At 42.2% G+C, this 8481-nt stretch overlaps 1 long non-coding RNA gene across 1 annotated transcript; it reads left to right on the top strand.

Annotated features, from left to right (window-relative positions):
• Positions 1-2137: 2137 nt before the first annotated feature.
• On the top strand, positions 2138-7383 carry LOC115480299. Its single transcript, XR_003943803.1, has 3 exons — positions 2138-2242; positions 6376-6416; positions 7302-7383. It is a non-coding gene; the product is annotated as an uncharacterized LOC115480299 (long non-coding RNA).
• The last annotated feature ends 1098 nt before the right edge of the window (positions 7384-8481 follow it).

Raw genomic sequence — 8481 nt, 5'->3', positions numbered from 1 at the left:
AGTACAATTAAAACTAACACATTTTTCTCTGTACTATTTATAAGTAAAAGTCGCAAAACCTTTACTTAGTACAGTAACTAGTTACATTTAATCAGTTACTAAGATCACCCTCTGTTGGCCTGGTTTCTGAATGAGCACCTGTCAGTAATGAGTAGCTGCTTGTATTGTGACCACAGGGGCCAGTTGGACACATCCTTTACCCCCCCCCCCCCCCCCCTCCTAACCCAGCATCTACTACTACTAATCATTTCTATAGCACTACTAGACATATGCAGCACTGTACACCTTATATAACAGGTACTTTCTCTATCCCTAGGAGGCTCATCAATCTAAGTTTTTTGTACCTGGGGCAATGGAGGATTAAGTGACTTGCCCAGGGTCACAAGGAGATGCAGTGGGAACTGAATCCAGGTTACCAGGATCAAAGCCCGCTGCACTAACCATTAGGCTACTCCTCTATCTGCAGTTTCCTTTTCCCAGGGATGTCCTATTACTGTAATACCATAACAGCAATCAGTGTCCAGCAAGTGAGTGTTTGAAGGCTACACTGGCTACATTTTTATTTGACCCACTTGCTTTTGTATGAAGGAGTAAATTTGACCCTTGATGAAGGCATGAGTGCAGAAATTGGCCAAGTTGGGTCAATGTTCAATAAATCTATTTGTGGAGTATCTTAAGTCTGCTCCTTCTCTGGACTACCTCTGCTTTGTCCTGTTGTTTATGTTGTCTGCAGAGCATTTCGCTTCTGTTTGGTTGCTATTGCTGTAATAACCACAGCTGTTGTGGTCATTGCATAACCCACATATTAGTAATAATGGAGCCACAGAGCTTTACATATAGCAATTCAATGTGTGTTTTCAACTATATACAGTTGTAAGTTGCTGACCACAGTTCATTGGTCCTGCTGCTGGCAAGACAGCCATTGTCAGCTATGGTCCCACAGATGTCAGGTTCTAGGTTTCTTTCTTTGGTCCCAGGTCTACTTCCCAGGGGGCAGTGGGTTGTATCACAACAAACAACACATAGGTGTGGCTTGGAAAAAGGTATTTATCTAGAAATAGGCTTATTACAAAGATGTATAGCACTTAGGACAGAACTTTGTCACAGAGCTGATTCTATGTGTGTCTCAGGGTCGCCTGTGCCTTTGATTCTATGTGTGTATGTAAGTGACTGAGACTGTCCTGTGAAGCCGAAGAGGCGGGAGTGCTGTGGAATGGCTATCTGAGAATGAATGTCTACAGGTATGAAGGGTGTGTGTCGTGTGTGTCTGTTGTAGCTGGTCACCCCTCCAGGACCCAGCCAGGCTCGACCCTGCTTAGCTGCCTTCTCCTTCGCACGGCTGCTGCCATCGCTTCCACAGCAATCTGGCTTGCTCTGAGCCTCAGCTCAGGCCCTGAGAACTTCCAGGACTCCTTCCTCCCTCTGTTCCTTTCACAGAGGCACATTCAAAGCACAACGTTTATAAGTAAGAGCTTTTATTTTCTTGCTTCCAATATAAACTGTATATTATAGTACAGCAAGAGGGCCCTCACTGGATGCCCACGGAAGGGTGGAAGGCCAGATTTTTAGGACTCAGGCTGTAAAAATACCAGCTAGGTTAAAATCTATGACTGGCTGAGCAAGGACTTGCTTTTCCAGCAAGTAATATGTGTCCCAGCTTGAGACCCATCCACTGGAATAGTGGTAGGCCGAGTTATATAGCTTAAACTGCTGAAAAGCACTGACTAGGCCTAAAAATCTGATGATGGCCTTGTTGCTGAGCACCTGCAGAAGCAGGGCTGCTTGATAAGCCTTATTAGAATTTAGTGTGACATTCAAAAGCAGTACAAAAGCCAAAAACAAAGAATTAATGGCTAAAATCCTAAAACGTTTAGTTCACAAAATGGAGTCTGATACAGTTGATATAGTTAAGATGGCACCCAGAGTCACAAGATATGGAACTGATCTCTTCATATTAGAAGAGATGTTTGCACAATTAGGAACAGTCCATATTAGGAGTTGACCATATTAGGAGTTGTTTACAAGACAGGAAAAAGATTAAGAAACAGGTGGACACCTGACCTGTGGTTAAGATAAAAAAAGTCTTTCTCCATTGAGTTGTATGGACTTGCAAATACTATATAAGGAGTGTGAATCTGAGTTAAAATCGGATTCTTTCCCCAACGCTCCCAGGAGGCGGAAGCTACGGTCCGTTGAACCTAGAATTTGACTGATGTGTGTACCAACTTGAAAGTCCTGATTGGTGAGAATAAAAGACTATTTCTATCTCAATATTCTCTAATCTCGGTGTTAATTTCTCTGTTTCATTTCACACCTTATATCACATAAATAGACTATCTTTTAAACTCTAGTACATCATGTGGGAGAATAGAATGCCCTAGGAGCCAGAAAACAGAGGTCATATTTAGGAGACTTATTATGAGCCTTCTGAAACCCTCTCCTCCACCTCCGTGGGCAAGGGTCCTGCGGGGGTCCTAGAGAGGGGTAATTAAAACAGTGGTGTACCCTGGCTGCTGATCTTCTTTCCCTGTTGCCTTTCTCTAACCTGGTCTCTGCCCCTTTTGCTGTCGGTCCCTTGGCCGCAGAGGGGATAAATTATGCGTCCAAGGTCCGCCCCACGTTCTTTCCTTGGGCTTCCCTTACGGCCGCCTTCCTTGACTTTCTCCCCTGCTCTTTGACCTTAATCTGTTTCCTTCTTGTCCCTAATGGACCTGTTAATCTTTCTCTTTCTATTCCTGTAGCTGGATTTTTAAAGCCACTCTAATGTGAACTCATTCTTTCTCTTTTTATGCTCAGTGGTTTCACTCTTTCTGTGGTTTGCTCTTCCAGCCACAGATTCTAATTGCGTCCCTGATATTTTGTTTTATCTTTGCCTTATCTCTTCTGAGTGGATGGCCTACTTTCTCTTCTTTGACACTCTTCTATTATAGTGAGTGAATCTACCCGTCCTGAACCCTTTTAACTTACACCGGTCTTTCTTCTCTTGCCCATCTCCCCTTCTGACAGCTCTGCCAGCTGCATCTTTTTAATGGTCCCTTATACTCCAGTTTCACACTTCTACCCAGTCACTCTTTTCCTGTTACACCTGCATATTCTTGCTCTTTATGTAGGTCTCCTTTTTGCCTTCCTTTTACTGTCTTGATATCCTGTGCCCCCATCTTGGGTATTGGCACTATCTGTTCGGTATTCTGCTCTTTTTCTGCTCTCTCTCTCTCTTTCACCCTTACTCGTTTTAACTGTTGCTCTGTCCCTTTTGTGATATGGTCTATTCCTGTGTTTGTGATCTGTGTCACTGTATTTACCTGCTTTGTGCGCTTATCTGCTTTATTCTTGGTGAACTTCTGTGCGGCATTGCACTCACAGATTGCACCATCTGTCCTCTGTCTGTCTGTTCTGTAGAGGACTGTTCGCTAGGAGGGTATCTTCATTTCCGTCCTCCCTTCTGTCTCACTGCCTATTTGTGTATTCCCGTTATGTTTCCCTCCCATCCCTACCTGTAGTCTTGTGTTCCTACTTTTGTACTGCGTCCTATTTCACTGCAGTTCACTGAAATCCCATATCTCTCCTTTGAAATCATTCTGGTTTGTGTGTTTTCTGAACTATTCTTCAAAACTGACAGCCCACAGAGCCCCCCTTTCTTTCCTGCCTATACACTTCTGCTTTTCTCTTTTTTCTCTGCGACACAGCCTTTATATCTCATACAGTGAATATCCCTTCCCTGCACTTCTAGAGATCCGGGCTCGTTTCCTCTGTGCCGTACTTAAAACTCCGGCGGTACTTAACCTCTACCTTTCATGCTCTCCGATTCTGTTTCTGGTCATCTATACTAATAATGATTTCCTTCTCCTTCTGTTAGAAACTGTCTCGCTGTGTCTTTCTGAAAGATTTATGGTTTAAATCTTACAATTCTTTGTCAGCCTGCTAGCGGTATGTTGGCATTTCCTGCTTCACATTTAAAACTGCGTAGAAAGTGTAGCTTCCTCTTTCTCTGCCAGGCTTTAAGGGCACTCCTTCCTCGGTACACTCCACAATATAAACTCCGTACATTCATTCCATTGCCCTGTCTGAACATTTCCTGAAATAAATCTGTTATGGAGCAGTTTTGCAAGGGTACATGTACTGAACTAAGCACCAGCTCTTATTCCTCTCAATCTTTACTTTCTGATAAGAATGCCCTGGCTGTCTTCTGATTTAACTGTTCCATACCTCTTTCAGTTGTGTTTTAGGTTGGGTTTATAATGTGTGCAGTGACTGTCTCTACCACTTAATTAGCTCTCCCCCTTTCGTTGTCATAACTCAGCATACATTCACATTAATTCTCAATTTCCTATATTACAGATTCCGTGGTTACTAGTCTCATTTCCATCTGTACTTTTTCCTTTGCATAACAAAGGCTCTCGGCCCTTATGCCTCCTTTCTCCCAGCTAGCTGATTCCTGTAAGCATGCATTTCTCTGTCACTTAATTATTGTAAATGCTTTGTACTATACTTCATGAATGATTAACAAGTTTATGTCTTTTTTCCTTTGGTCTGACATATTTTTTTTCTTTCCTTCTCTCCACCCATTATGGGCGTGGCATCTGGGCATGCCTCCCTTCCTTTTACCACACCCCAGACACGCCTCCTACCCCCTCCCTCCTTCAACACTATGCATAATTATACTCCTTTTTTTATTTCTGACTTGCCAATGGGTTTTAAAAATAATGATGCTCAGTTTTCTAATTGTCATCTGAAGCAGAATATTTCGGTTTTGTACTGTTTGCTCTGACATTATTTTTATATTTAAAGCTTCCTGATTCAGACTGCACCGCTGGCTGTTTCTTATCTTAAACTGTATATTTACTTGTTAAAGTTTTACGAGTTGATATTTTAAAAGTGGTTTTTTGGGTAATCTGATTTGGATGCATCTAAACATTTTATATATTTTGAAGCTTTCACTATAATTGATTTGTTCAGGTTTTATTGTTCTGCTTATATAATGCTGCTTGCCGACTTTAAACTTTCAGAAGGACTGCACCATGGCTATATGCTGTTTCACATTTATTTTTCCTTTCATTGTTTTTTTCTTTTGACTCTTATCGGCACTTTCCTTGTATCTCTTTCCTACACACATTCCTCTTGGTATTATGAGATTGCAGGTGCTTCCATTTTTCCTTTACAATTTATTCACAATATTTTGCTACTGAGACTGCTCGGACCACCCATTTGATGGTGGCCAGACCACTGCTTAAGAGAAATGCAGCCGTCTCAAATGGCCTCTCTTTCTCTCTACTTCCTCGCTTATATCTTAGGATTATGTGACAGTTTCCGTTCATCCCTAGACCTTTGCTTTCTAACCCTTGGATAAGGTAGCAAATTCTATAATGCTATAGTGTCTGGCCTTTTTAATGCACATTTTCCTTCTAAAATGGGGTTTAAATTGTGGTTAAGTATTGATTGTTCTGCCTTCTATAACAGAGGGAGGCTCAAGAGAGTGCCAAAACAAAAATACTTCTTACCACATAAATTCAGTTGTAAGCGTCTAGGAAGCCTCTAGTCCGGAAAACTAAAAATTAACCCTTACATACACAGAATCGAGTGATATACTGGTAGTAATGAAATTTAGATTGCCGTTATTTAAAGACACGGTAGAAGATATTAAAACTATGGAGCTCCTACCCACTACTTGCTACACTCAATAACCTGCCATTGCAGGAAGAAAAAGTTTTTTCTACGTTAATAAGTTCATTTCATTACTGTCATAATTATATATATAATTTTTCCCATTGACTTTCTGACGTGCAGATGCCTGGACGCTTTCTGCTGGGGTGGGCGGACAGTTTTCCCCTGCTCCAGAGAAATGGCCCAGGTTATGGCACTGTCTCTCTGCTCTGAGATTCTCCCTCAGGCATTCCTGGTAACATTGCCTACTGATAACGTACACATTTTGTTCATGAACTGTTAAAATCTTTTCTCCTGCTTTAGGTATTACTCCGACAAGATTGTTTGCATTTACACAACCCACTAGCAATGGTTCGTTGCAGCGTTACAATGGATGCCTAAAACCAAATTGAGACAGCAGCCTAACTAGGGAACTAGATCATAAATAGTTAACTGCATTCCTGTGTTACCTCTGATTCAATTTCATTAACACTTATTTGCTTTCTTTTAGGGGTATAGTTCTGGACTACGCATACTATAATGTCTTTCTTGCCCTTTATCAAAAGCTGTATTTCTACGAAGTATATGTCTCTCATGTTACTTATATTATGGTATATAGAAATTTCATGTTTAGGTTGTTACCTCTTCCTTCCCTTCTTGTGTCTGTTTTTGGGTACTAAGTGGATAGGCCCAGTTTTTACCTTATAATATTTACACTTTATTTTTATTTCGCAGCTGGATCCTTAAAGTCTTCAGGATCGGCCGCCGCCCTTAAGGTGCCCAAAAGTTTTTTCTGTTACAGGCTAGACTCCTTTTAATGATCCACACCCACCCCTCTCTTCCTTTTCTGAAGTGTATTTTAGGGACTCTTCCCTGATACATACTATACCCTTACTCTCGTTCCTATCTCTGTGTTACGCTAGAACCATTGGCTTACGTACCGATGCCCGGCGAAAGGTAAGGGGAAGGGCTTACACCCCTCTACGGGGCAAAACTTTTGTCCCTTGGATGGATGATGGTACCTAAATTGTTAGGGATTGGGCCATTAATACCACCCAGTTTTCAGGGTGTGCCCGGCCCCCCAATCTAGAACACTTGCCTCGTTACCAATTAGGCTAGAACCTGTAGCACCGGTACTCCTGAGGGACGCCTCTGTACCGTTTCCTACTAGCTAGTCTAATCAGAGGTCGTAAATTTATAGTTTGATTAATTGAATACACAATGGGAGCTATTGAAGCGTTTAGGGATCCAATCACAGTTGAACCATTTAAGGCTCTAGCACGTGAAAGCTCATTGGGTTACTGCCTTCCGGATTCATGGTACCTTTTTCACAGGTACTTGAATCCCTTGATGGGAGCACTCCCTGATTTGGGGCTCTATCGGTGAACGTTTATTGTGGGTCCTGGCACCAGTGACGCGTTTGTTTTGGCTCCTGGTGCTTGATGAGGCGTTTAGTGGGCCTTTGACTAGAGTGGTTGATGAGGCGCTTATTTGGCTCTTGACCAGAGGCTTACCCTGGAAGGCAGTATTTATACATAGTTGCATACACACTAGCGTATATTCTTATCTTTACCTTTATCTTAATATGAATTCTCTATACCTCTCCTCTGTATGCCGACTAGTATGTGGATCTTTATGCCGACTGATCATTTATATTTTAGACCTCCTACACAGAATCTGAGTATAATAGAAGACACGTGAGTATTGCATGCTCTTGTAAACTATTGGCGTACTGCCTCTAGCTCTTTTCATAATTCTACTGTATTCTCTGAAACCTTGGCCCTAGGACTGTGTTCTAGATCGGGTTCTATAGCGGCTCTGAAAAAAATTATTATATAATTTATTTTCACTATTATACAACTATACAACTATCACTGATACTTATATTGTCCCGTCCTTAACTTATGGCTTCAAACCACTGGTTCTAGGCCTGGGTTTGATGTATACTTGCTCTAGCCCACAGTTATCTAACTACGTTCTAGATCTTAGCTGAAATTCTAACATTGGATATTTTAATCAATATGACCACCCCCACACCACCCCCTCCTCGGGAGAGGGTGCTAAACTTTTCCCGAGCTGCAAATCTTTTCCCCCTGCTGAATAGAATGTCAGCTGCTGGTCTTCCTCATACAGAGTATATTACTACTCCCCTGTCTGCAACTGAGCTGAATGGCCTTGTTCTGCGACTCACGGATATTACTAAAGGAGGGAACAAGTGGCTACTAAAACTACAACAGGCCACTCTAGGGACCACTCTTTCAGTAGGAGATATGAAGGCCATATTGGGCAGGACCGCCCACGCTAGCATCACTGATTTGTTCACACAAGCAGGCTATGCCGAATTTGTGACTGAGAATCAGTATGATAGTACCCCCTTGACAGTGATTAAAGAAAAATTGTTTCAAGAGATACGTACTTCCTTCCCTGCCCAGAAAGATTTCTCCGTCATCACTTCACAACGATGGGAGGTGGGGTCAGAAGTGATTGAAGCTTACCTAGTTAGGATGCAGGCAGTTGTTTCATGATGAGATTGAGGAAAGATTTGACTCAGACAATGCTCTCCCTGTATTCTATTACTTACTTAAACAGACCTTGCCTTCTAAGGTCAGGAAGAATCTAGATAAGACGATAGGTTTACAACACATGGAATGGCCACAGGTTCGGGAACATATCCTTCACTATTGTAGGCAACTAATTGAGAATAGGCGAAGAGAGGTCCGCCAGGACCAGGTTTTGCACAGGAATCTCACAATGTTGCGGATTGCTGATTTGAAGGCTAAGATGTCCTCTAAGATCAGCCCCTCCACATCTTCTAGTTCCAGCACCCCGTCCACCCTATAT

Source organism: Microcaecilia unicolor, chromosome 11 (assembly GCF_901765095.1).
Source record: "Microcaecilia unicolor chromosome 11, aMicUni1.1, whole genome shotgun sequence".
Lineage (NCBI taxonomy): Eukaryota > Metazoa > Chordata > Amphibia > Gymnophiona > Siphonopidae > Microcaecilia > Microcaecilia unicolor.
The sequence above is the reverse complement of the archived record's forward strand: the minus strand, read 5'-3'. Positions and strand labels throughout refer to the sequence as shown.